General features: G+C 41.8%; 1 protein-coding gene and 1 long non-coding RNA gene across 10 annotated transcripts in view; one reads left to right on the top strand and one right to left on the bottom strand.

The window, feature by feature from the left end:
• Window positions 1-26074, top strand: part of Rasgrp3 (RAS guanyl releasing protein 3) — a 101229-nt gene that overhangs the window by 20557 nt on the left and 54598 nt on the right. For 2 of the 5 annotated variants that reach the window (XM_052746286.1, XM_052746290.1), the window contains exon 1: window positions 10320-10520. The exons of 2 other annotated variants lie outside the window; for them this stretch is intronic. The gene's annotated coding sequence lies outside the window, so the exon portion shown is untranslated. Of the gene's footprint in view, window positions 1-10319; window positions 10521-26074 lie in introns of those variants that run through there. One more of the 5 variants, XM_052746291.1, reaches the window with a different exon arrangement.
• The window catches only part of LOC128115521 (uncharacterized), an 8603-nt gene continuing 7626 nt past the window's right edge, over window positions 25098-26074 (bottom strand). For all 5 annotated transcript variants that reach the window (XR_008220191.1, XR_008220193.1, XR_008220190.1 and 2 more), the window contains one exon: window positions 25098-26074. This exon is cut by the window's right edge and continues 872 nt beyond it. This is a non-coding gene — a long non-coding RNA (uncharacterized LOC128115521).

The raw sequence follows: 26074 nt of genomic DNA on the forward strand, positions 1-26074 counted from the left end.
CCAGTTTGCCAATCAGCAATTGATCCCGTGATTGATGTGGTCTTAGAGTTCCTGGGAGTCTTGGTATGTGCAGATAACAAATACTAAAATAACTAGGCGTGGCAGGCATGCGCTGCACACCTGTAATCCTATCATTTGAGAGGCTGATGCAGGAGGATTATAAATTTGAGGCAAGCCTGGTCTACACAGCAAGACCCTGCCTCTGAAATCAAACTAGTGCACAAGATTAAAAAAAAAATAATTAAGAAAATAGCAGAAATAGTCAGACTCCAAATTTTAACTCCGACAAAATTGAGTTGAGTTTAATATCCTTGGAAGAAACTTAACTATTCCTCATGAAAATTAAGCAGGCACTTTCCACCTTAATTACTGTGTGGGCGTGGCTGGTAGGATGGAATTGTGAAATGAAATGTTATTGCTTCTCATCCTGTAATCCAGATCCTCCAAGTTAACATTTCGTAGAACTTTTCAGCCCGAGACCTCTGTATTGTTATTAGCTCAGATTAGGAAAAAAAAAAAAAAAAAAAAAAAAAGAACAGAATAATTTTTTTTTTTTTTTTGGTCAAGTCAGACATAAGTTCAAGAGACAAGGACAGATTTTCATTAGTAGTAACTATGGCAAAAGAGCCCAACGTAAAGATTAGGAGGTAAATGTGATTTGCACAGAAGCACCCAGATATCTTAAAGGGAAAATGTGGGGGCAACCAAGTAGGGGCTTAGTAGAGGCAGAGGGTTGATGGGTATTGGTGATATTAGGCTGTCTGTGTCCGCTAGTTATCAAAGTCAGGAAGTTAGCGGCTGTCAAAGTTAGCAATCTGTCCTCCCACAGAGACCGAATGATGTGGGTCTTGTCCGTCTGGTGGCTGGAACAGGCAGTAAAGATTTTTGACAGTCTTGAGCCTCCTTGGGAGGGGACTCACTTGTAATGGCAAATCAAAGTAATCTCACAGATGTTGCCTTGACATCTTGACATTCTAGAAACTGTTTTGGAGTTTGTTCAGATTGTGTGTGTGAGCATGCGTGCATGTGTGCGTGCGTGCGTGCGTGTGCGTGTGCGTGTGTGTGTGTGTGTGTGTGTGTGTGTTGTGATGGATGTGCATTCATGTGTGTGAGTGTAAGCAAGCACGTGTGTTTCATGGCACACATGGAGAGATCAGAGGACTCCCTCAAGTGCAGGGTCCCTCGCCTTCCACCTTGTTTGAGATGGGCCTTCTTGCTGTTTGCCACTGGGCATGCTGGGTTACCTGCCCCTTCCAGGCATTCTCCTGTCTCTACCTCCCATCTCTCTATAGGAGCATTGGGACGACAGGCACGAGCCACTATGTCCAACTTTGTGTGGGTTCCGGGGTCCAAAACTAGGTCGTCATATTGGTGCAACCAACCCACTGAGCCATCTCTGCAACCTGGGTTGGTTCAAATCCTGGTAGGTCTAGATGGATAAGAGAGGTGAGAAACATAGCTAGCATTTGATCAAGAAGAGGATCTTTGTCTGCAGAAATCAATAAATTAGCAGCCCTAATAATTCCGGTTTGGGGATCTATACTATAGAAATAAAAGACATGCACTCAATGATGCTGTGGGCAATGGTGCTTACAGAGGCAAAATCTGGTATTTGAGTATTCATCATCAACAGTACAGTGGGTACTCTCTGATTTAGCTATACAGTGGGGTAGGATGTAAAGATTAAAAAAAAACTGTATTATTGAGTTTGGAGCCAATACATATGGCCATTATATGTTATTAAGGAAAAAAAATTACAGAGTCTCAGCTTTAAAAATGGAAAAGAAGATCTGTGCTATCTATCTTTTTAGAATCTCATATTGCTGACATGTGACAGAAAACATATGCTATGCCAGCGAGACAAGAACACAGAGAAAAGGGGATTGGTAAGCTCTCACCCACAGCGCTGTCTTGTTCTGTTTGCTACCAGGAGTGTGCAATGCTTTTAAATTTAAGCATTTCATAAATCAAAGCACAAGAGTGCTGTTTTTCTGATTTTGTGAAGTACGGAGCATCCTTACCTTGTCCTCCAGGGTGATACAATGCCTATGTTCCGGTAACTAGAATAAACCACCCACGCAGTGGTTCTCAACCTGTGGGGTGCCACCACGGGAAAACACATATTTCCGATAGTCCTAGGAGCTGAGACACGGTTCGGTAGCAAAATTACAGTTATGGAGTAGCAACAAAAATAAATTTATGGTTGGGGCTTCCTAAGGCCATCAGAAATACGTGTTTTCTGATGGTCGTGACCCACAGGTTGAGAACTGCCAGGAGGGAATTTGTGGGAATTCACGTTTTACCACAGCTTCGCTGTTTCGGTTGGCCATTTCCAGCTGAGCAGTCCTTGCTCTTCTGTTTTGATGGCTCACTCCCCTCTGCTCATTCCTACTAACTGAGTGGCTTTATTTTACCCTCTTATGATCTCCCGAAGGAAACAAAGCCAGGCTCTCGGTTCTGAACCCTCCGTGTGAGGTGCGATACTCCACAAGAGTGGCCTACTTTCTTTTCACTGACAGGAGTGGACATCACAAAAATGAGCCCCAAGAACACTCCAGCTTTAATGAAAAGATTCAGCAGAAAGATCCTTTACTCACCACTTTTGAGGTCCTGCTAAGAGTGTCTTCTTGGTTTACCTACCACAATGTACAAGGAAGAAAATCCTCTTGCAATAACATTAGGTCTTCCTTCGCTGGCTCTACTCAGCTAGAGATCTCGTCTGTATTCTCCCAGAAAGTCCTATGAAAGAGCGAAGGGCTCAAAGGATTTCTATACCTCAATGGCTCTCACCCTTCCTAATGCTGCGACCCTTTAATACAGTTCCTCATGTCGTGGTGACCCCCAACCATTCAATTATTTGCCTTGCTACTTCGTAACTTTAATGTTACTACTGTTAGGAATCGTAACATAAATACCTGTGGTTTCTGAGACTCCTGAAGAAAAGCTGAGCAGATACAACGTAAGTCAACAGTGGCCCTGTTCACTGATGAATCTGATGAAGTAAGTGATACTTTAGAACAGGATGTGGAAGTGAGGTTAAATGCCCAGGCCTCCTCCCCTACAACCAGGAGACTGTGAATGGCTGGATTACAATTTGAGCAGGCAGTTTGGCACTAAGGTTGGAATCATTGACTTTGGAGCCAGTACACAGGGAGTAGAATTGTAGTTGGCTAGCTGGGTTTGGGAATCTGGTAATTAAAGTGAAGAGAAAAAGGCAGTGAAGGGATGGACATTCTTTGGAACTGTGCACAATTTTGAGCATGTGGATTGGCATCAAAATAATTAGCTGTTTTGTAGTCATAGCCCTGATGGAAACATCCATACAAATATCTATCCATCCATCCGTGTCTCCATTCATCCACTCATTCATTCATTTAGAAAGCGTAGAAAGACCATTATTGTCTGGGCAAGGCTGAGAGGCTGTGATGTGAACCCAAGGCAGTTTGGTGGACTCAGGAGACCCATGTCCACTGCAGGCAGTTCTATAATGTGAAGATGGAGAGCCGTGGGGCAGAACAAGTCCAGGGCTCACATAGGAGATCAGGGGAACTGAGTTTCTATCTGTCTTGTCCTTTGAGTGGTAGGACACTCAAGCTCTGTCCCCTCGTGCGCTTAGCTACAACACGTTTTGAGAAACGAAAATGTAGTTCAGTGTGTATTTTTGCCTCCTCACCTCTGAAGCAGATTTTTATTTTCTGCTTTGAAATTCAACTGTCTGGATGCTAGACTAGAAAAGAAAACATGAACCTGAAAATTATCTTTATAATACTCTCAGCACCCAGAATGATTTTCAGAGAAAAACGCACAGAGATAGTTTGGGGAATTTAAAAGGTGTATATTTCTTCTCAAGAGCTAGAAGAATCTTGGGCACAACAGTGTCACCCTGAAGGATAGCACTGGGTTCAGATCAACTTACCCAACTTGCCTGCTAGTCTCTGGCTTCTCGGGGTGACATCCTCACAGACTAATGAATATTGCTGTCGAGTCAGATTTTGAAACAAAAGTATTAGCAGAAAGAGCTACTGTGTGAGTAAGGGGTCCTGCGGTGTGAATGCTAAATTTTCCTTCTCCTGTTTTGAGGAAGCCAGCTTCAGCCAGCTAGAGGGAGGGGAACATATTAAGAGAAAAATACAGCCATAAAAGTAAGTTTCAATAAGCAAAATTTTAAAAATACACTTATGCCAAGGGTGATGTCTTTCAAAAGTGAGCGAAATTTTGTAACAAGGGAGGGAACGAGAGGAGCCAGAAAACAGGACAAAACAGAGAACTGAAAGGGGAAGTCTATTTTAGGCAGGACTAGTCTGTCTGCAAGTTTGGGAGTTTCTCCAAGGACATTGAGGAAAGGGGAGCTGGGGGGGGGGCGGGTGCTGGGTGCAGAGACTAATTCTGATGGAGGTTCCCCCTCATTTTGTCTGTTGTTATTAGGATGATTTTCAAGGCATCTGTGGATTGTGTTCCAAAGATGTACCTGCAAATGGGCTGTGTGGAACTCAGCCGTGTTTGCTCCATCAAATGCATTCATTCACAGAGAGAATGCTCTAAGTGTCCTTTTGCCTGCCTACCACACAGCCACTTAAAAGCTGTAACTGGTTAAACATCACATTTGCGACTGATAGTATCAGGAAGCTCTTGACGGGATGCAAACAATTAGACCCCCAAATGCAATACAGTTGACTAGATCTCTGTGCCTGTAGGCAAACAGGCTTAACTGGATGAGCAAGTCTTCTATGGCTTCTAAGAAAACCTCAGTGGCTACCAAATCACCAGGATCAGGGGTGATGTGCAGGGTTTGGAGTCAGAGTGGCAATCTGGGTTGACATCTTCATTCTGTAGACTGCTTGCTAGTCGTGGATAGGCTGGTTAACCTCAGTAAAAGTCACCTGGGAGTGATGGTAGCATCTCCCTAGAGCTTGGCTATGGAGAATAAAACTTTTACACAGTAGTTAACAGACTATATGTTATAGTATTAGTGCAATACATACATATTAATATATTATTGCTATTATAATTACTTCTTGTATATGGTTCTCTATGTGTTGCTCTTTATTCCCAAGAAGCGAACGACCTTGAGGGCAGAGATTTTTGTCTCATTTTGATGATTTTCACTGGATTGAACACAGACACTGTATTTCTCTATTTGCTGAGGTTGGCTGCTTTGTGCAGGGGCAGTGGAACTAAAAATCTCAACTCTGAAAGCTGCACAGAAAACAATGTTTTCTTTTCTGGAACAAGAGTGTAGCTAGAACTTCATCCCTGTTGTTTTTCAGTGTTTTGCTGTTTGTTTGTTTGTTTGTTTGTTTGTTTGTTTTGAGACAGGGTTTCTCTGTCTAGCCCTGGTTGTCCTGAAACTTGCTCTGTAGACCAGGCTGGCCTCGAACTCACAGAGATTTGTCTGGCTCTGCGTCCTGAATGCCGGGATCAAAGGCATGCACCACCACTGCCCAAATGACAAATGTTGAAGCTAAAAGATCAACTGAGAAAGTATCCACACACACACAAAAAAAGCCTGTGTTAATGTGAGGGATGGGAGTTGGGCTGGCCGAAGAATAGAGCAATGATTTTGAATGCAAAGTCCTGGCCAGGAAAGGAAAGTGGGGGTGGTTTAAGTCACAATTCCCGTTAGTACCTCAAGCCAACAGCAGGTGGTGTATCATCAACTCAGAGCAGCTTGTGTGGAGTTTAGCACAGGGCAGGGAGCCTCTAGCAGGGAAGACTGATGGAGTGCCCAGGTCTGACATTTGGGAATCTCTACGTAAGGGAGTGCCTTGCATAGGCACGAAGCCTAAGAGGGAGAATGGGGGGGGGGGGGGGGGCTCAGGCCACTGTCTCTTCTCTTCTGTGTCCACGGAATCTGCTGGTCCCATCACTTCTAACGATTTCCTGCCAAATATTCTCTGTAAGACTTGCAAGTGAGAGAATTAAGAAGTATCCAGCTTTGTTATGAATTTGAGTTTGTTTTGTTTTGTTTTGATTCTTTGTTTTTTCTTCTTGGTCCTTTTTTTTTTCTCCATCCTTTTTCTTGTCAATGGCTTTCTCCTCTTTGCGTAAATGTTGAACCCATAGGTACCTTCTAGATCACTCTGTCTTCTGTTCGTTTTAGTCATTCATTCCTTCACTTACTTATTTTTGAGACGGGTCTCATGTGCCCCAGAATGGCCTTGAACTCCCCACGCAGCTGAAGATGGCCTTGAACTTCTGGATCTCCTGCTTCAACCTCCCAAGTCCTGGGATTACAGGTGTCATCCCGTAGGCAAGTGCTCTACCCACTGAGCTACATCAGTTTCCCCTGATTAATTTTTAAAAGATCTTGTATAAAAAGAGAGTGTGTGTGTGTGTGATACGTATGAATGAACTCACCTCTCAGAGACAATTGGATAAACATAAACTGTTTAAAATTTTTGATATTTGTTTTAGGTTTTTTTCCTACGTCAACATAATATTTGCTTTGAAAAATGAGATTGCTCTGAAGGAACTTTTGTGGCATGATTTTTTTCACTTACTAAACACCAAATATTCCCAAGTTAATAATAAACTTGAACGTCCTTCTTCTGCCTCAGTTGCCTAGCACTGTGAAAGGACTGACATGGAGGTAGCCTCCCTCACTGAGCTCTCAAATATGCATTATTTACTAGTATAAAAGATATCCTAAGGAGCAGCCACATAGTTATGCAATCCATAGTCTTTTCTTGGAATATGCTTTTATAACAGGAACTGATGAGTGAGAGGGAAATCACATTTTAAAGAGTGTTTGCTTCAAATTACAAAATTGGCTTCCTCACATGTTTCACCAGTTACTTTTTTTTTTTCTTCTCCTTCTTCTTCTTCTTTTCTTTGAGACAGGGTTTCTCCGTGTAGAGCCCTGGCTGTCCTGGAACTTTCTCTGTAGACCAGGCTGGCCTTGAACTCACAGAAATTCACCTGCCTCTGCCTCTCGAGTGCTGGGATCAAAGGTGTATGCCACCACGCTTGGCCTAACAGTTACATTCTTGACATCCGGCTAGTGAAGGTTCTGTTTTCTAAACCTCCTTCTAACATTAGAAATTGACATTATTTTATTTTTGTCAAGTTTATAGATTTCAAATGATATCTTATGTTCATTTAATTTGTCCTTTGTAGGGGATCTGAATTTTTTACATGCATATTGGACACCTAGATTTCTTCTTTTGTGAAACATTTATTGACATCCTCTGCTCAGTTATTACTTGTCAGTAGTTTACATATTAAAGTTATTTATCAGTTACCTGTATGCTTCTCTCTTTACCTTGTTTTGACATCTGTGATTAACTTTGGTTATGATGGAGCAATAATTCATATACAGAATTTTTATCTTACCATATAAATATTTTAATTTTTCATTATGGCTTAGGCTTTTGTGACCATGATTAAAATATTTTCATGATGATTGAAGGACTTAATCATGATTAAAATAATTTTAAGTTTATGAATATAATCATTTTATTTAAGTTTATATCTCAAAACAGCAGAGAGAGGGAGAGAAATATGAACAAAAGAGAGATTGTGGCAAACAGTCTCTGTCAGTTAAGTCAGACCCAAACTATTCTGAGTTTCTGGACACAAAAAAGTCCCTTAGATACTAAAGTGGCCCCTTCCTGAGAGATTTCACTTGTAGGTAAAGTGTAAAAGAGGCATTAAGGTCATAAATAGGGATTTTAGAGGCAAGTCTGTAGTAATTCAGTAATCAATCAGCATGCATAAGACTTGTTAGAAAACAGGAATTGGAGAGAGGGTTTTCACAAATTCAGGGTTAGGTAGAAAGGAAGTCCACGTAGGAGGCTGAAGGAACTTGCAGTAAGATTTCCTGGAAGCCACAGGACATTTTCAGCACCACATGGTCAGTTGGGTCAAATGTAGCCAGAAGTTCAAGTAAGATAAGAGCAGGAACATGTCCATTGCTCTTGGTGTATAACCATGTGGAGTGAGTGCTGTTTGCAAAGAAGGAGAAGCCAGACCACAAGCAGACTGAGGCTCTGGGATTCGAGACGGGAAGACAAGCTATTTCTCCAGAAACTTAGTTGTGAAGAAAGACTTAGCTAATGAGAGTAAGAGCAGCAACAAATCAGAAAGGTTGTTGTTTGGACAGAAGAGTCATAGGAGTGGGCATAGCTTGATGGTGAGGAAGGTGTACTGAGTGGGAGACAGATGTGACTGTAGGTGAGGGTCTAGAACAGGTGGGTGCCACAGGCAGGGAGGCGAGAAGGTGGGAGGGGATCCAGAAAGAGGCAAGAGTTTTGGAGATGAAGGAGGAATTGATGAGCACCTGTAGGCAGGTTGGGTAGAAAGAAAAGTGCTCTTTCCCTTGCAAGGCTGGAAGATGCCATCATTATGGGGCCATCTGTCACCTTACTAGACCGAGAACAGAAGGGGTCAATGTCTTGCTCTCCATGTTGACATTTTGCCTCACAAATACCATCAGTGTCTACCCTTGGCTGTAAATAAAATTGGCAAAGAATCTCTATATTGTTTTCTCTGTTAGTCACTGAATGGTTTCCAGAAATCTCTCCTTCCTTGACTATTTAGTGCATAATGGATTGCTAGAATAATCAACCCACTCAGTTGTAGATGAAGTGACTGATATGGATCATTAAGGACAGAAGTTTCTGTTACTGCAAACATGGAGTATAAAGAAATCAAAAGAGAATTTCAAATGCTTAGCAGGCCTCTTTTCTGTTTGTGAATGGAGATCGTGTCATCAACGCAGGCGTGAAAAAAAGCCTCTGGAGATAGAATGTTTCAGGGCATCACATTCCCAGATATATCTATATCTATATCTATATCTATATCTATATCTATATCTATATCTATATCTATATCTATATCTATATCTATATCTATATCTATATCTATATCTATATCTATATCTATATCTATATCTATATCTATATCTATATCTATATCTATATCTATATATCTATATATCTATATATCTATATATATATATATATATATATATATATATATATATATATATATATATATATATATATACTGCTGACTTTAAACTCTCACTAATAGGTTTTGATATCCCCAATGTTTCCTACTTATACTCTGGGCTTCCACAACTCAGTAAAAAAGTAGACCTGAAAAACTGGTCTTCCTCCACTTCTTCCTCTCTCCTTTTCTTTTTAATACTAGCTTTTATACAGTGGGAAATTTCTGGCCTAATTTTCACCACAAATAATTATAAGATGATCCTCAGTTTGGAAGATTGGCCATATATGCTCCTATCCTGAGAGAGTTTACACTTGTTAAAAATCAAGGTTGACAGTAACAGGCTAATTATGACTCAGAAATCCCCTGGGAGACTTTAACCGTCCTTTCCTGGTGTTTGCTTTTCCAAATAAGCTGATCCTCCGCCAGATCTCCACTCTTCCTTGAAAAAGGGTGTTCTGACGTAGTTTTAGGAAGCACCACCTTAATATTCCAAGAAGTCAGAGACTCAAGGTCAGACACCTTCTAAAGCCGAGCACTCCAGGGCTTTTCTTAGGAGAGATGCTAAGGGCAAGAAGGAAAAATGAACTCTGATGGGAAGGATGGATCCCACACAATGGGCAGGACAGCCTGCCACCACTGTGAGCGACCCAGACACCGCTCCCGTCCCAGCTTCCCAGAACACCAACTGGTCAGCAACACACCTGCAAAGCGATTGTTTCTCTTTCCAGTCACCCTGGCTGACAATCTCAACCGCTCTGTGGTTCCCCCAGGATGCTGAGACCGGTGTGATAGGCAACGATGTGGCAGAGAGGTTTGAAGCCACAGGAAGTCACTTCCAGCAGCTCTTTTGACACAATGCATGAGATTTTCTTCCTTCGCCCCTTATGTTCTTGCCCCTGGCCATCTCTGGCTGCAGCAGCCCTGGCCTTGGAGAAGTCTGCCAGGTGGGGGTGGGAACAGGACCAAGCATTCTTAGAGGGCTACTAAAGTGTGCCTTCCTTGGGGACAGTCCCCTCAGTTGTGTGAAGAACCACACATGCTGGAGCCTGGAGCTCTGAGAAAATGAAACCAAGCAGACTGATTGCTCTAAGAGCACCTGACCTGTAAAGCAACTTCCACCTGGTGGCTGAACTCCTGGTTCCTTTTTCTTGCTGACTAGACACCCTAGAGGAAACTTCAGTGAGCTGGGAGAGTAGTCAGCCTCCCCACCCCTAGGCAAAGGCAGTTTGCTTTCTGTTTGCAGTGACCTCCCTCTCTCCGGTGTGACTTACCAGCTCTTGGGGCATTTGTCTCTAACAAGAAAACAAATGGTGGAATGCAAGGCCCTGCATGCTAATGCAGTGGCCGAGCCAACCCGCAGCTTAGGAGAAGGTTTGCCAACAGGGGCGAATAATGAGCTTCAGTTTCTGACCTCCTGGCACGGCTCGCTCGGTGTTTATCAGGAGGTACATGTGACTGGTTAAGACACACACACAGCCTGGCTCGCAGGAAACAGCTGCTGGCGGCATGCTCCACACTTGGCAGCAAGACAGGCAGAGTGCTGGTGTGAGGAAGAGAAAATCACCCTAGTAAGTAACTAGAGACTTTCCTCTGTTGTGTGTGTGTGTGTGTGTGTGTGTGTGTGTGTGTGTGTGTGTTTTCCAAGCCACCACCAATTTTTTATGTCATGTGGACTTTGGTACCCTGTGACCGTAGAAGGGTGTTTTATTTGTACTTGTTAATTTGTGGGTTTTACTAACTTTTTAAGAGTGTCTTCTTTTTAGCCACAATATAATAGCAAAAAAAAAAATTGATGTCTGTCTAGCAAAGGAGTTGATTTCTAGGTGTCCAGGATTTTTTGGTTCATAGCCAGGATTTAAATCACAGAGGAGTGAACTGGTGGATAGGAGTTGATGGCTGGAGCCTTACTAACATTTGACCACTGAAACTTGAAAACATAGTTGCTTAAAATAACTGGTGAATTTATGGTGTGACTGACTTGCCCATTCCTAGTCAACTCTGAAAAAAAAAAGACTTAGGTCACTATGTCTAAGAGTCTGCAAAACATACTTCTAAACTGACACTTAGATCAAATCTCTCATGAGGTTTTTATTCATGCTTTCTGGTTCATTGAACACTTAACTTTATTAACGCTTTTCTTCCATAAGCTCACACACTCCCATCACATTAAAGCTAACTAACACTTGCGGTTGTCTTGGGTCTTTCTTATTATAGTGACTTTATGGTTTTGTTTTTGTTTTTGTTTTTATCCCCCTTGTTGATGATGTGGATTGTAAGTGTTCAGTGACAGAGCTTGCTCTGGAGAGAGCAGCAAAGTAGGAACACGGGAGGGACTGAGCTGTCCTTCAGGGACGTTCGGCCCATGTGAAGGCAAGAGTAGGCAGAAGTCTGACTGATGATGTAGCCTCTAAAAGTGGCAAGCCTCTGAATCAACATGACAGAGAAGATGACCAGGCAGGTTCCTTTTCTGGATTGCCTGGACAGTCCTAAGGGACCAGAGCGGGGGCTGTATTCATTCCGAGTGTCAGGAGATGCTGTTTTGCTTGAGATGAGACTAGGGTATCCTGAGTCCAGTTTCCCCAAGATTACTGATGGATTGTCCTCAAGGATCAAATCGTTCAATTTGCTGGTAACTTCTACCTCTGGAGGGCATGCAGGGTCTAGCCTACTCTGCCCTCTTGCATATGGAGATGGAATGAAAATAATGTAGGGTATGGCAGTTCTGTCTCTGAATTTCTGTAGCACAACTGACCTTGGACATCTCATCAGCCATGATCCCTAAGGAGACAGCTTTGGGTGCTCTGTAGGGTAGGGGCAACGAAAACAAACAAACAAACAAACAGGCTAATCTGGCTGATCTCATGCCTGAAGCTCTTCTCCTTCTTTTCCTTAAAATGTGGAAGGATCTGCAAAATATGGAGTGTCCAAGGGGGAAAAATTATCTCCAATTCTTTGTTCCTCTTTATGCCATTTTGGGAGGTCCTGGAGTCAGCTGGTATCTTCCCTGAATAGCCTGTGACTTCCCTGTGTAGGCTGTGACTTCCCTGTGTAGCCTGTGACTTCCCTGTGTAGCCTGTGACTTCCCTGTGTAGCCTGTGACTTCCCTGTAGTCTCACTGCAGACGGCTGCTGTTGCCTGCGCCATCCTTGAGAGTTCATGTTTAACAGAGTCCACATCTTCCACAGGTTAACAGTGGAGAAAACCAAACAAAAACAAAAACAAAAACCTCTCCAGTGAAATCTTGTCTCCAGAATAATAGATCCTCTCACAATAAAATGCAGTGTCTATGGAAGTCTAAATGAAGGACTGTTCTCTGTTGTGACAATAAATTTGTGATAATATACAGGGATGAGGTGGAGTTCAGTGGTACAGCACTTGCCTAGCATCTGCGAGGCTCTGGATCAATGCTTCTTTTCCACCAAGCAAATCCAATGGAATGTCTATGTGGGACTCAGTGTCCTTTCAATTACCCAACTGCTGAAGTTTTGAATGCTCAAAGATTTTGAGCAATGCAGTGATACCCCCTTTTCAAAGCACTGATAGAAAAAGATTTTTTAAAAGTCATTAATTTTACATGTAAATAATATATATCATGTCAAAAAATTGTAGATCTGGATATGAATTGTAAGATGTTCAGTTTAACACACACATTTTGGAGATGGGGAAATTGCAGTGCATGATTCTACTGTAGTGAATATGTCCCAATGTAGAAGCAGAAAAAAAAAATACCCAAGGCTTCTGTTACTGATACAGGAGAGAGAGCATCAACACTAGCAAGGCTGGTGAACGCTTACTGTGCATTTACCATGCCAAATGATGTGCACAGGTCTGTGTATTTTCATAGGCTATGCGTGCTAATGTTTCGTGCTGTCTAGCCAAGCTTCGGCTCATGGTTCCTTGACTTAACAATTTTCTCAACCGTGTAACGGTGTGAAAGTGACAGGAATTCAGGGGAAACTGTGCTTTGACTCTTGAGTTTGGATCTTCCGTGCTTGACCTGCTGGGTAGTAGTGTGAGCTAAAGCTCTCGTTCAGCCAGACAATCAGAAGGGCAAACCACTGGTAACCTACAGGGCATCTCACCGCTAAGTGGTGCTGTGATCTCTACTTAACGGTTGAATGCATTTTCAACTGATGCTATTTTCAATTTATGTTAGGTGCATCAAGATAGAACCCCATGGCAACCTAGGAAGCCTGTATATGTTTTGCCTATTGAAGAAAGTGAGGCGCAGAGACTGCCCAGGCACATGCAGAAATGACACCTGGCCTATGACCCATATACATTTTTTTAAAAGGTGGAACTTAAATGTAAATCTCACCATCTAAAGATCCCATCAAATGCAAATAAGAGTGTTTGCGTCCCAATACAACTAGATACATAATATGTGTGTGTGTAACAGCCTTCTAAACTCTTCACAAAAGGAAGGGCTAGTTTCCTCCTGTGATAGTCCCAACCCAGACTCCATAGGAGCACTGACTGGGGGTGTGCTTTTTTTTCTCTTTGAAATACAGTTGACAATGAAGACGTTTATGTTGGTAAGTCCAGTGCCGAGAGCTCTGTGATTAATCTGGAATGCACAGCACTCCTGTCCCTTCTGGGTTTTCCATCACTTCTTTTTTCTCCTGTGACTTCCTTTCTTTGGAGAATAGCCCCTCTACCCATGCTGAGCGCTGAATGGTACCTGACTTGGTACCGGAGAAAGTATTTTCAGACCTGTTTGTATGGTTCAGCTTAGAAGGCTGGTTGTCCAAGTAGGTTGTTTATTTTTTTATTCTTAGAAACAGCACAATCCTTCACTCCTACACTTGCAAAGCATCACCTGTTAAGTGGTCCAATACAGATATACCATACCATCATCACACAGTTGAAAAAAAATTGTTAACCTAAAGTACCAGGAGCCAAAGACTGGCTAGATAACGTGTAGCATTACCATGCATGTTCTGTGAAAATACATACACCACGGCACACCATTTGGTATAGTAAATGCACAGTAAACATCATACCTGTGCGTGTGTGATCACACTTGGGCCTGTGTAGTGCAGCATGGAATGGGTCCCACGGCAGGGGACTGGCTGGGAGCCGGGAAGGAGGAGATCTGATGGCTGTAGCACGTGTCATTTCGCTATGAGTCACGGTTGATATGCATCCAGACACTGGCTGTCTCACTCGCCAGTTTTGAGCTTGTGGGTTTTCTGGGTCATCAGTCAGGTAAAGCCCTTCCAGAAAGCTACTTCTTAAATCTTTTTTACAAATTTCATCTGCCTCTCTACATCCCTTCACGTGGCTATATGTCAAAACTGTAGTGAGCAAGAGGCTCTGTATGATGCATAAGGAGCAGGGGGAATGGGAAAAATTTTCAGTTAGTCAGGAGAAACAGTGAATAAATTGGTATTACATGGGTACCTTGAGAAAATTATTATATATTTTTTTCAAAGCCATCATGACCACATTACCTATTTTGAAGATCAAGCTATTTATAGAAAGAAAAGGCAGGTTTTAATCTTTGATTTTACTCACTGGATTCCTCTGAAAGTAAGGTCAACTCAATAGTAGTTCTCCGTGTTATCGTCTAAACCAGACCACTGGGAATTGCCTTAAGTGGGGATTAGAGTTGTCCCTTAGTGTTCCTAAGTGATAAGTTCTAGGACTCCAGGAACGCCATGATCCAGATGTCCAAGTCTCCCATGTTAAACAGCATAGTGTTTTCACATAACCCATGTTGATCTTCCTGTGTGACTTAAATCATCTGTGTCTTCCTTGGAGATGTGACTTCAGATTGTCCTTCTGTATTGTTTAAAGAATAAGGACCTAAAGATTGTACATGTTCCATACCAATACCACTATTTTGAAAAACACACTTTAAATTCTTGGTTGGTTGCATCTCATAGATGTAAAGCCTTGAGGATCTGCAGGATCCAATCTGTTTCCAAGGAAATGGCATAATTCAGTGAGTGCTAGGCAGAGACACAAAGAATGGACTCAGAATTTTGGCATCATTCATAAGCCATATTTGAGAGCTGGTACGTAGCAAAATCAAGTGCTTGCTTAATTTCTTGGACATCTTAAAACAGGGAGCCAAATTCTATGATGCAGAGCATATTTTGTTTGTCTTGATAGAGTGTATGATTTAAAGACACCTATTTCCAGAGAGCTAGCCCATTGACCCTTATTTCTCTGTACCAGTTACTCATTTACTACTTGAAGTTAGCCATTGGCGTACCATGTTCTCATGGCGCTAGACCTAAAGTATTGGGTGTTCTACTCTTTCAAGTGGTCTTTGTCCTTTCAGAGTCTGGGCTGCGTAAAGTTACTGTGCTTTGATCTAGGAGTCCATCTTTGGGACTGAGAAAAAAGTTTTTACATGGAATTCACTGGCACTCGGCCCTCCCTTGTACTTTACGATGATTTCATGAAGGGGTGTGACCATTATTGCCATTGTCTACAGAGAGGAAACTGGGAAGGAGAAAATGAAGTAGCTTGTCCACAGTCGTGGAAGAAGGACGTGGCAGAATTCAGTACGGTGTATAGTCTATTGGCCCCAAATCCCAGGAATTTTTCTGTTTATGCTGTCGTCCTGGGAAGATGAGTTTCAACTGTGTCATCACTGTGCACATTTGGAATGGTCTTTTGTAACGAAAAGGGTTGTAACTTGTCCTTATCATCCGGTAGGTGAAAGATAAATGACTGGTTTGTGGTATGCGGGCTGACGCATATTGGTGGTGGTATTAAAAAAGTTTATGGGCAGTTGACTTCAGGAGTAAGGCCTCTTCATCACAGACACAAAAATATTGGCTTAGGATAATAGTTGTAATGGAATTTAGTGATCTTTTTCCTCTTGGATGTGCCTAGATTTGAGTCCTAGCAATGATGGCATGGTGTAACATCAGCTTTGAGGGAGTCTGTTTCTGAGATATAATAAGTTAATTATATAATTAATTGATTAAATTAAAAAGAATTCAGTCTGTTCTCTTGCGTGTATTCTCCTTGCCTAACAAAAGCATTAGCATTCTTGGGAGTTCTGCTAGTTACAACACAATGTTGTGATATATTGGGTACCCTTATAAATTTGCCTGAAGATCAGAGAACAGAAGAAGTCACTAGATTAAACACAGAAGCCAGGCAGTGGTGGCACACACCTGTAATTCTAGCATGCAGGAGGCAAAGAACTGTGGATCTCTGTGAGCTCAAAGCCACCCTGGTCTACATGAGATTGACTCAGTTTAGGAGAGAAACAGAGCCAGGCAATAGTGGCACTTGCCTTTAATCCCAGCACTTGGAAGGCAGAGATAGGCAGATCTCTATGTTCAAGGCTACCCTGGTCTACAAAGCAAATTCTATGACATCCAGGGGTACATAAAGACTCCTCAGCCTAAAAAGCTTTCCTCAGCCGAAAGACTTTCGTTCCTGTCTCCTCATGCCTTATATACCTTTCTCCGCCCACCCATATCATTTCCTGTCTCAGCTTTCCTACTGCTGGGATTAAAGGCGTGTGGCACCACTGCTTGGCCCTGTTTTTCTCCTAGATTGAGTCAATTTCATATAGTCCAGGGTGGCTTTGAATTCGCAGAGATCCAGATGGATCTCTGCCTCCCGAGTGCTAGGATTAAAGGTGTGTGCCACCACTGCCTGACCTCTATGATTAATCTAGTGGCTTGTTCTGTTCTCTGACTTCAGGTAAATTTATTAGGGTACACAATATATCACCACAACACCTTCACATCCAGGGAGCAAGAGTGCATTGCGATATGCTTATTATTTTTCTCTGTGTATGCACTGAATCACTATGAAGGGTCTTAGCTTATAGACTAATTGGGACTCTACTATTGATCAGTTTCCAGATGTGTTCATTGTTGATTGGCCAACAACTCTACCAGTAAGATCACAAAAATGGCAGTACGTGATGTCTATTGATTGTCTGTGCAGCTATATATAGTAATCGCCAGGGAATTATAAGTGCATGGGTTTTTGCAATAAAAACTATTATAATAACCTTCGTGATATGGCTATTTAAGAAAATATTCTTTGAATTATAAAAAAAGTTTTGAAAAACATTTAATTCATGAACTGACCCAAAAGGCATCTTTTTTTTTTTTTTTTTTTTTTTTTTTTTTTTTTTTTTTTTTTTTAGTGGCTATTGTAATATTCAGAATTTTCTGCACCGTGCAAGAGTATACAAGAGAACATTTTTTTTCAAAGAAAGAAAAACAGTGAAATGATTGGTTGTACGTTTACCATCATGGATTTCACATCTCTTTGTGGAATCCAAAGAAATGTAAATCTTGATGCCCCTGCCATAATAGGAGGGTTTCACTCAAGTCTATTTAGTGACATGATAAAAGATATACCAATATCTTTTAAGTTTCTATTTAATAGCATTAGTACTTGCATTTTTGGAAGGCTTCTTTATTTCCCAAATGCTGTCTCATCTTTCCCCTTAATCAGAAGGACTGCCACCACCCCATAAGAGGCCATATTATTATGACACTGATTTGCTTTAGGATTATAAATAAAGCCAGAGTTTTAATTAAGGACATGCCCCTGATACAATCTGGCAGAGAACTAACAATGGAGTGAAAGTAACATGTGAAAATTTATATCTCTTCCCAGAGCTTCATTATAATTATTTCAAACCCACAGACAAGTAACTGCATTAGAGAGTGTTTAAGTGATTCTACTTGCCTTTCTTTTTCCCCGTCTGGGGCGTTTGTAATGTGGCAAAGACCTAAGCAATTGGCCCAAAGAAAGATTGATGGGCTAGGAATGGTCTTAGACACAATCATCAATCTCCACAGAGCTAGACTCCAAGTTTATAAAACAGCTCAGTCTCTCCTCTGTTTTTAAGGCCCTGGGCATTTTCTTTCCACCCAATAATCCAAACTGCTTCTTACCAGGTTTCCTTGGTATCTTTTGTATAAATTAGCATCAGAAGGCACATGAGAGAGTTGTTCCTAGAAATCTGTACCTACAGATATCCGTTGCAGAGCACTTTAGGCCCGGAGTCAAGGACCTAGGTAGAAGAAATATCCTTTCCCAGTTAAACTGTAGCAAATCACACTGTGACCATGAAGGATGCTCCTTCTCAAATCTCAAGTGAATACAGACTCCTGGAGCTCCTAAATACTCAAGCATTTTAAGCAGCTTTAGATTGGAGAACCGAGTACATCCATACTTGGTTCTGAGATACTCAGACTGCAAGTTCGATATGAATGAACTCTGGAATCTGTTCAGCTCTCAGTTCTGCTTTCTCAAAGTAGAAAGTATTTCATCTATGTGTGGAATGCCTGCCACTCAAAAACCATATGCGTTGACAGGCTGTTTTAGAGATCATTATTGTTTTGTGGCATGGGCAATGGGCAATCTGAAGGGTGGCTCTGCAGGATTCTTTGTGGCCCCTTCTCTTCCCAGCCACTTTTGATCCTGAGATGGCTCTGCCTCTGTGTTTCTTTTATAGTATTTAAACTGGGCCTACGGTATGAAGAGGAAGTAAAATAACATTTACTTTCACCTCATCCAGAAAGCAGAAACTGTTGTGAGTGTTGTACTGGGAGAGAAGAGACAAACTTTAGGAAAATTAAGGACCTTGCTTTTTAAAAGGCCATTCATGATGAGATCCTAGCTGGAAACAATGCCCACGCAGTTTTAACGTAATGATGCCATCTTGTTGTAGAATGTTATTTTAACTAGGCAAAGATGTGTTACATTTGTCTATGCTGCAGACTATTACTGTGTAAAGGTGGGTTACTTTTGTTTATGCTGCATTTGTTTAATGATGTAAAGATGTGTTGCATTTGTTTCACCTTGCCTGCCTAAAGCACCTGATTGGTCTGATAAAGAGCTAAATGGCCAATAGCTAGGCAGAGAGAGGGATAGGCGGGGCTGACAGGGAGAGAGACTAAATAGGAGGAGAAATCTAGGCTCAAAGGAAGAACGAGAGAAGGAGGAGGAGGAGAATAAAGGAGACGCCCAGGGCAAGAAGCCAGGCAGACATATTGAGAGCTGCTGTATACTCCCACGGCCTTTGGCTACCTGCAGCTCTCAGTACAGATGTAGAAAAGCAGTGAAAGTAAGATATACAGAAGTAAGAAAGGTAATAATCCCTGAGACGAAAGGTAGATAAAGAGAAACAGGTTAAATGAAGTTAAAAGAGCTAGCCAGAAAAGAGCTAAGCTAAGTCATTATCAACACGAATAATAAGTCTCTGTGTCGTGATTTGGGAGCTGGTTGGTGGCCTATAAGAAAATGCCTGGTACACCAGCTCTCATTCTGTCTATGCTTAAAACTGATGCTGTTTATGGAAAGGAAGGCCATTTGTGCAAAGGAGACTGCTGGCCTTGCCATGCAACTGAAGGTGCATCACGACCAGTCCATTTGCCATTTCCACTAGTAGACTTTTATAAGACAGACAAGTAGCCTCAGGCTCTGTGGATTCGTAACTACACCCTACAGTCTCTTTTTAGTTCCTACCCAGAACATACTCAGTTTTCATTACTGTAGTGTTCTCTCAACTGTGTGGTCCTCTGCATTTTGTGCAGGGTGGTCCTGCAGAACTCAGCCTCTGCCAACACTCAAACATCATCATGCTATCTCTTATGATGACAGGTAGAAAAAATGGTCGTGACTATAGGCCTCGCAGATTCGCCAAAAGTGCTGAGAGCTGTATTTAAGTTTTATAAGAAGTGACGTAACATTGGCACTGAGAGGGGCAGTCATACTCACTCCCATAAAATGTCTCTGGGAACCATTATTACAGATAGCTAGAAGGGCCAAGCACAGCCAGAGGCAGAATCAGTGTAGGGGAGCTCATGACATTTCATCTTTATGTTTTAAAAAAAAATACTTTTTTCAACCTCTCTTTGGAAGTTGCCAGAGCTTTGGCTTAAGCAAGTGATGGTGATATTGAATAAGATGTAAGAACTGAAGACCTGTCTATCCAGCTGTAAAAATTAGTGAAATGCATCATGCATAAAACCTTCTGCAACTTATCTTGTATTTTATTTCATACCAAGCTTATGGAAGAAGAATTTAGAAATTCATGAACTTAGAAAGTTGTTTGGACTGTTAATCCCTAAATTCAGAGTTTATTTATTTATTTATTTTAATTTGTTTTTTATTTATTATTTATTATTTATTTATTTATTATTATTGAATCCAGAACTTTTCAAGGCTTAGTAAATATAGTCTAGTTTACAGGTCTCCCCATGCAGAAATCATTAGACGGAATTTAAAAATCTAAAACAATTTTTCATACGAGATGATTCATTCAGGATTTTTAAATATCAAGCCTGGATAACTGTATGAACTTTCCCCCCATAGGCTATTGCCACCTTGTTAATCATGCATGCATTTTAAAGTATTGCAATAAGCACATTGCGATACATGAATATAAGTGTTATACAGAGCACTGTGGGAGTCCAGGAAATAGAGATAACTCTATCAGGTTGAGCCAGGAGAGATTTCCTGGGGCTGGTGACATTTGAGTTGGAGGAAAAACAAACAAGCAACAACAGTAGGTAGTTACTGTCGAGAAGAAGAGGTGGGTATTCTGAAAACATCTATTCCAGGAATCACACCTAACTTGGTAGAGCTGAATCCTAGGGTCTGTATTGGAGGGCAGAGTGGAGAAGGGCTTGGAGACTGGTGCTTCCAAAGAGGAGCGGCTGCTTTTCTGAAGCATTGAGATATACTCGAGGACCATTTAAAGTTTACAAAACAAAACTGAAGTAGAAGGATCAGAAGTTCTAGGCCAACTTGGGAAACTTTGTGAGATCTTGTTGGTTTTTTGTTTTGTTTTGTGGTTTTTTTGTTTTTGAGACAGGGTTTCTCTGTGTAGCTTTGGAGCCTGTCCTGGATCTCGCTCTGTAGACCAGGCTGGCCTCGATCTCACAGACATCCACCTGCCTCTGCCTCCTGAGTGCTGGGATTAAAGGTGTGCACCACCACTGCCTGGCCCAGAACTTGTCTTAATGAGAAGACGAAAACAACAACCACAAAACCCAAGTTTTTATTGTGGCATATTTGAGTATATACAAAAATAAATGAAACAACACAATAAACTCCCATGTTTTTATCACACAACTTGAAGATATTTTTTATTTATTTATTTTTTTTGAGACAGGGTTTCTCTGTGTAGCTTTGTGCCTTTCCTGGATCTCGCTCTGTAGACCAGGCTGGCCTCAAACTCACAGAGATCCACCTGCCTCTGCCTCCCGAGTGCTGGGATTAAAGGCGTGCGCTACCACCGCCTGACCGATATTTTTTATTTTTAAAAATCTCTCCTATACTCTTCTCTTGCTGTCATTAATCTTTGTTAATGCAGTAGGCAAAGGCACTTGTTGCCACCTCTGATGACCTAAGTTCAATTCCTGGGCCCCACATAGTAGAAGGAGAGAACTGACTCACACAAGTTGCCCTCTGAGCTCCACATGCACACCGTGGAGTACATGCGCGCACACACACACACATACACACACTCACATATATATGTATGTATATGTATATGTATATGTATATGTATATGTATATGTATATGTATGCATGACCTTGAAATGATTGGAAAACCTCTTGATCTTGAAGAACTGCCCTACTATTGAGGAGTCTTCAAGGCAGTGGTTCTCAACCTGTGGGTCACAACCCCTTTGAGGGTTGAAGGACCCTTTCACTGGTGTTGAATACCAGATATCTGCATATCAGATATTTACATTACGATTCATAACAGTAGCAAAATTACAATTATGAAGTAGCAACAAAATAATTTTCTGGTTGGGGGTCACTGCCACAGGAGGAACTGCATTAAAGGGTTGAAATGCTAGGAAGGTTGAGAACCCCTGCTTTAAGGCATTGTCAGATGTGAGCTTGGCAAAGCCATGTGAACATGAATTGAATTTGAATAGGAAGCAACTGACACCCAGAGCTGTGTACTTACTTGTTGCTTGGAAGTGAAGGAGCTGGAGCTGGAACAAACCAGCTCCGACAGCTTCTCAGGGAGCATCATTCAGCCTCTCCCAACTCTGTAGGTCAATTATGCAGCAAGGTTAGGGTTAGGGTTAGAGGTGCCCAATGCATTCCCCACAAAGTAACCAGAGAGTGTGCAAGAGGACCAGCGGGGCAACAGGAAAGGTGAGGAAATGTTCCTAGGTAAAAGAACTCTCTTATGTACGGAGAACAAATCGCTGTGTTCATGTTTAGCCCTCGACTCCCTCTAAACTGGGTTAAAGCTGCTTGTGCTAAGTGGTGCAAAAAAAGAAAAAGTAAAGAAAAGATAAAATATTATTGGAACTCCTAGAAAAACCAGAGACAAATTATTCCAGTTAGTAGAGCGGGAAAAAAAATTGAGCTTTAAAAAGCATTTTTAAAAAATGTTCCTAGTTATGGCAATATTTGATATGTTGCTGCTTGCTGATTGATTTCAAAACTCAAGGCAGGCAGAGGTGGCGGGGTGTAACTTGGCAGGAGGGTGTATACGTTGCATGTGCACAGGCCTGGGTTTGATACCTGGTACTAGAAAAGAAAAAAAGACAAACCAGGTTAAGATGATGATGTCTAAAGATACATTCCTCCTAATGTTTATTACTAACAACAGCAAAAAAAAACATGTAGAATTTATTTGAATCCTAGGAATATCAATCAACTAGTCAGGCCTTTGCTCACACAAAAGTGGACATTCTGATAACAGGAAAAATGGAGGTATCTTATGGACTTCAAATTGTTACTATTTATTTATTTATTTGTATGTGTTTTTAGTGGCACACAGGCCAAAATACACCGAGGAGGTCAGAGTGCAACGTCGTTTCTCACCTCCTGTTTTGTTGAGGCAGTCTCTGGTTTTTCATGCTGCCCTGTACTCCAGGCTCGCTGCGGTTACAAGCGTGGGCCGCCCCATTCAGCTTTTTCATGTGGGTTTCTGGGAGCAAATTTGGGTCATCAGAGCGAATTCTGCCTGCGGAGCCATCCCTCCCTGGTGGCACTTTGGCTTTCTGGGTTGAGGTTATGCCCATCATAGCGGGGGTCCTTAACTGCGAGAGACTTTATCTACAGGGATTTTTGCCAGTGTCTGAAGATGTTTCTGGCTATCCCAGCTGGAGGTAGGGATGAAACAGTAGTGGTGTCTACTCAGCAGGGACCAAGGATGTGGCTGAACAGCCTACAGTCCACAGGACAATCTCCACAGGAAGGATGAGCCAGCCTCAGATGTCAACAGGCCCCAGCATACTTTCAGTTCGATTGAAAATGTCCATTGAAGAAGCTCCAAGGGGAAAAAATAAATAACGAAAACCCACAAACAAACCCAAGATCATAAGCAATTAAAAAGTCACCATATTTTATTTTATTTATTTATAATATAAAAGTAATGCTATTAACTATTCTATAGAACAAAGCTATGCTTTTTAATATCCTTTGAAGAAAGACATTAAGTACTTACAGTATTCCACTCGAAGTGGTTTGGACTGTGTACTGCTGTTGTTTTGTTTTTTTTTTTAACCAGAGGGCTGCCCTATACTAATGTCTGAACTCTGCTGATGTGTTAACCAGAAGAATGTCACCAGTCTTTATTCTTATAAGCCCTCCTTCCTTATTCCTACCTGGGATCCTTCAGCCCCTTGGCCAGATGCCGCTTTGACTTTGGCTCAATTCTCAGCTGAGGGCTACTGTGCCTTGCTGTCCCCCATCCTCTTATGGCACCTCCTGCTTCAGTTTCCCAGTGATGGGATTATAGGTGTGTATCACATTGGGCCTGGTCATACTTTTACAATTGGATGTTCACGCTAAGGTTGCTTATGCACTGTTGGGAAGAGGTTAAAATTTTAGTGGCTTAACTTTTTGTGGTTCTAAAAAGCTGATGACAAGTCTTAGGAAGTATGATGCTTAACCTGTTCTTTGTGCTGGGTGAATCCATTTGTTTGAAGCTGTAGACATGTACTAGGGCAAATAGTTTTGGTGCATTTTGGGAGTGGTCTTAAAATTTGATTGCAGGCCTCTTTGAGACCCTGGAGAAAGGTCTTGCCCTTACCCTCCTCCCATGCACAAATATATATTGAGCAGAAATTCCACGACTGTCAGCAGATAGCCAAGTTATCTCTCCATATCTAAATGACAAATGAACAGCTTCATGGTAAAAAAAAAAAAATCCACACTTCTATAACTAGGTGCTTTACTTCAAAATCAGCTTTCCTTGGCATTTAGTTTGTATATCTCAGAGACACTCCCACCCCCATGTGAATATGGCTTCTAATATGGTTTACTACAGTGGGGTATTTTCCTTTTGGCCACTATACCCATTGCTTAACCATGGGCCGGTCATTATCATTTTGGCCATAGGGACCTTCTTTTGGAAGAAGGTTGCTAACCTCATAACAACTAAGAAGTCCTCTTGGAAAGTGGACTTGAAATGCACCTTGTGTCTCCCACTCCCACAGTCTCCTTCTGAATTAGAGGTTTAGTTTCCAGGGTCAACCCAAAACACTATCAGAAAACGTGAGTGGACAGGAAGATGAAACTGGGTGGGGGCAGATCCATCCTGCAGCTGCCCTGACCAGTACGCAAACCTTCTGTTCTTTCTGGTTTCTCTTCTTAGAGTGAGAGAACAACAACAGAGGAGAGACACCTGCTCAGCTTCTTGGCCAACAATGACTTGTGATGTCATGGAATATCGTTTTAAGATGTGTTCCATTCATTGATGCTGTGGAACATTTGTTTAGTGATGCAAAGATACATTGCATTCTTTTGTGTTGCATTTATTTAACTCTGTGTACCTGTGTTACTGTCTAAAACACCTGATTGGTCTAATAAAGAGCTGAACGGCCAATAGCAAGGCAGGAGAAAGAATAGGCAGGGCTGCCAAGCAGAGAGAATAAATAGGAGAAAAATTAAAAAGAAAGAGCAAGGAAAGGAGGAGAGAGGACACCAGGGGCCAGTCAACCCAGCGACATAGCAAGCCACGGAGTAAGAAGTAAAGAAAGGTATATAGAATAGAGAAAGGTAAAAGCCCGGAGGCAAAAGGTAGATGGGATAATTTAAGTTAAGAAAAGCTGGCTAGAAATAAATCAAGCTAAGGTCGGGCATTCATAAGTGAGAATAAGTATCTGTGTGATTATTTGGGAGCTGGATGAGGGACCCCTAAAGAGTAAAGAGTTAAACAAACAAACAAATAAAAAACCAACTTCATTATGACTTTATTTTATTCAAATGCTATAAATGACACACAGGAAACTATTCTGAAAAGCTCACAGTGGGGAGTATGTGTGATTTCTGGAAGACTACGTGGAGAAGTCAGATGTCCCCAGTTGTAGTTAACAAACTCAGAGTAACAGGAAGAGAAAGCAGGACAGAGTGTGACACTATACTCTCTATAGTGTACAGAAGGAAAGAAATGGGCCTTACTTATTTCACTTATATTTTTCTTAATCTTCCTAGACTATACCAAAGGAAATGTCAAAACACATTGACCCAAGTAATTCATTAGTGAATACCATTGTATTGAGAACTATTTTTTACAGGGGTGTGTGTGTATGTGTGTGTGTGTGTGTATATGTGTGTGTGTGTGTGTGTGTGTGTGTGTGTGTGTGTGTAGGAAGCATGGGTGTGCAGATGCAGATGGATGTGTTTGTGTGTGTGTAGAGACCAGAGGTTGGTATTGGCCATTCTCCTCTACCACTCTTCCTTTTATTTACTAAGGCAGAATCTCCCACGCAATCAGGAGCTCATCTGGCTACCCAGTTGTATCTTGTGGCTCTTGTCTCTGTCTCACCAGCCCTGCGATGACAGGTGGGCTGCCCTATGGTTGCTGGGGATCTGAACTCTAGTTCCTACGCTTATGTGCCAACAGTTTGATCCGCTGAGCTATCTGTCCTGCCTGAGAGCTTCTTATGAAAGAAAAACACAGAAGTCAGAAGAAATTGGAAACCTGGTAGTCATATAGACATTTAAGGGTACTATGAATGAGAACAAATAGTCCCTTGTTAGCCCAGCAATTCTCGACAGACTGCTTTGTGCCCTGGTGAGAGATGAAATCTGTCTTGCAGTTTGAGCCTCCCTTTTGAGTGAGCATGTGAGGGGAGGCTTGAGGAAGCAGGGTAGTTGCCTTGTCTTCCCCCTTATCTAATCTACATGTAGGACCACTCTTGGG

This window comes from Peromyscus californicus, unplaced genomic scaffold (assembly GCF_007827085.1).
Source record: "Peromyscus californicus insignis strain IS unplaced genomic scaffold, ASM782708v3 Scaffold_1__1_contigs__length_55948999, whole genome shotgun sequence".
NCBI lineage: Eukaryota > Metazoa > Chordata > Mammalia > Rodentia > Cricetidae > Peromyscus > Peromyscus californicus.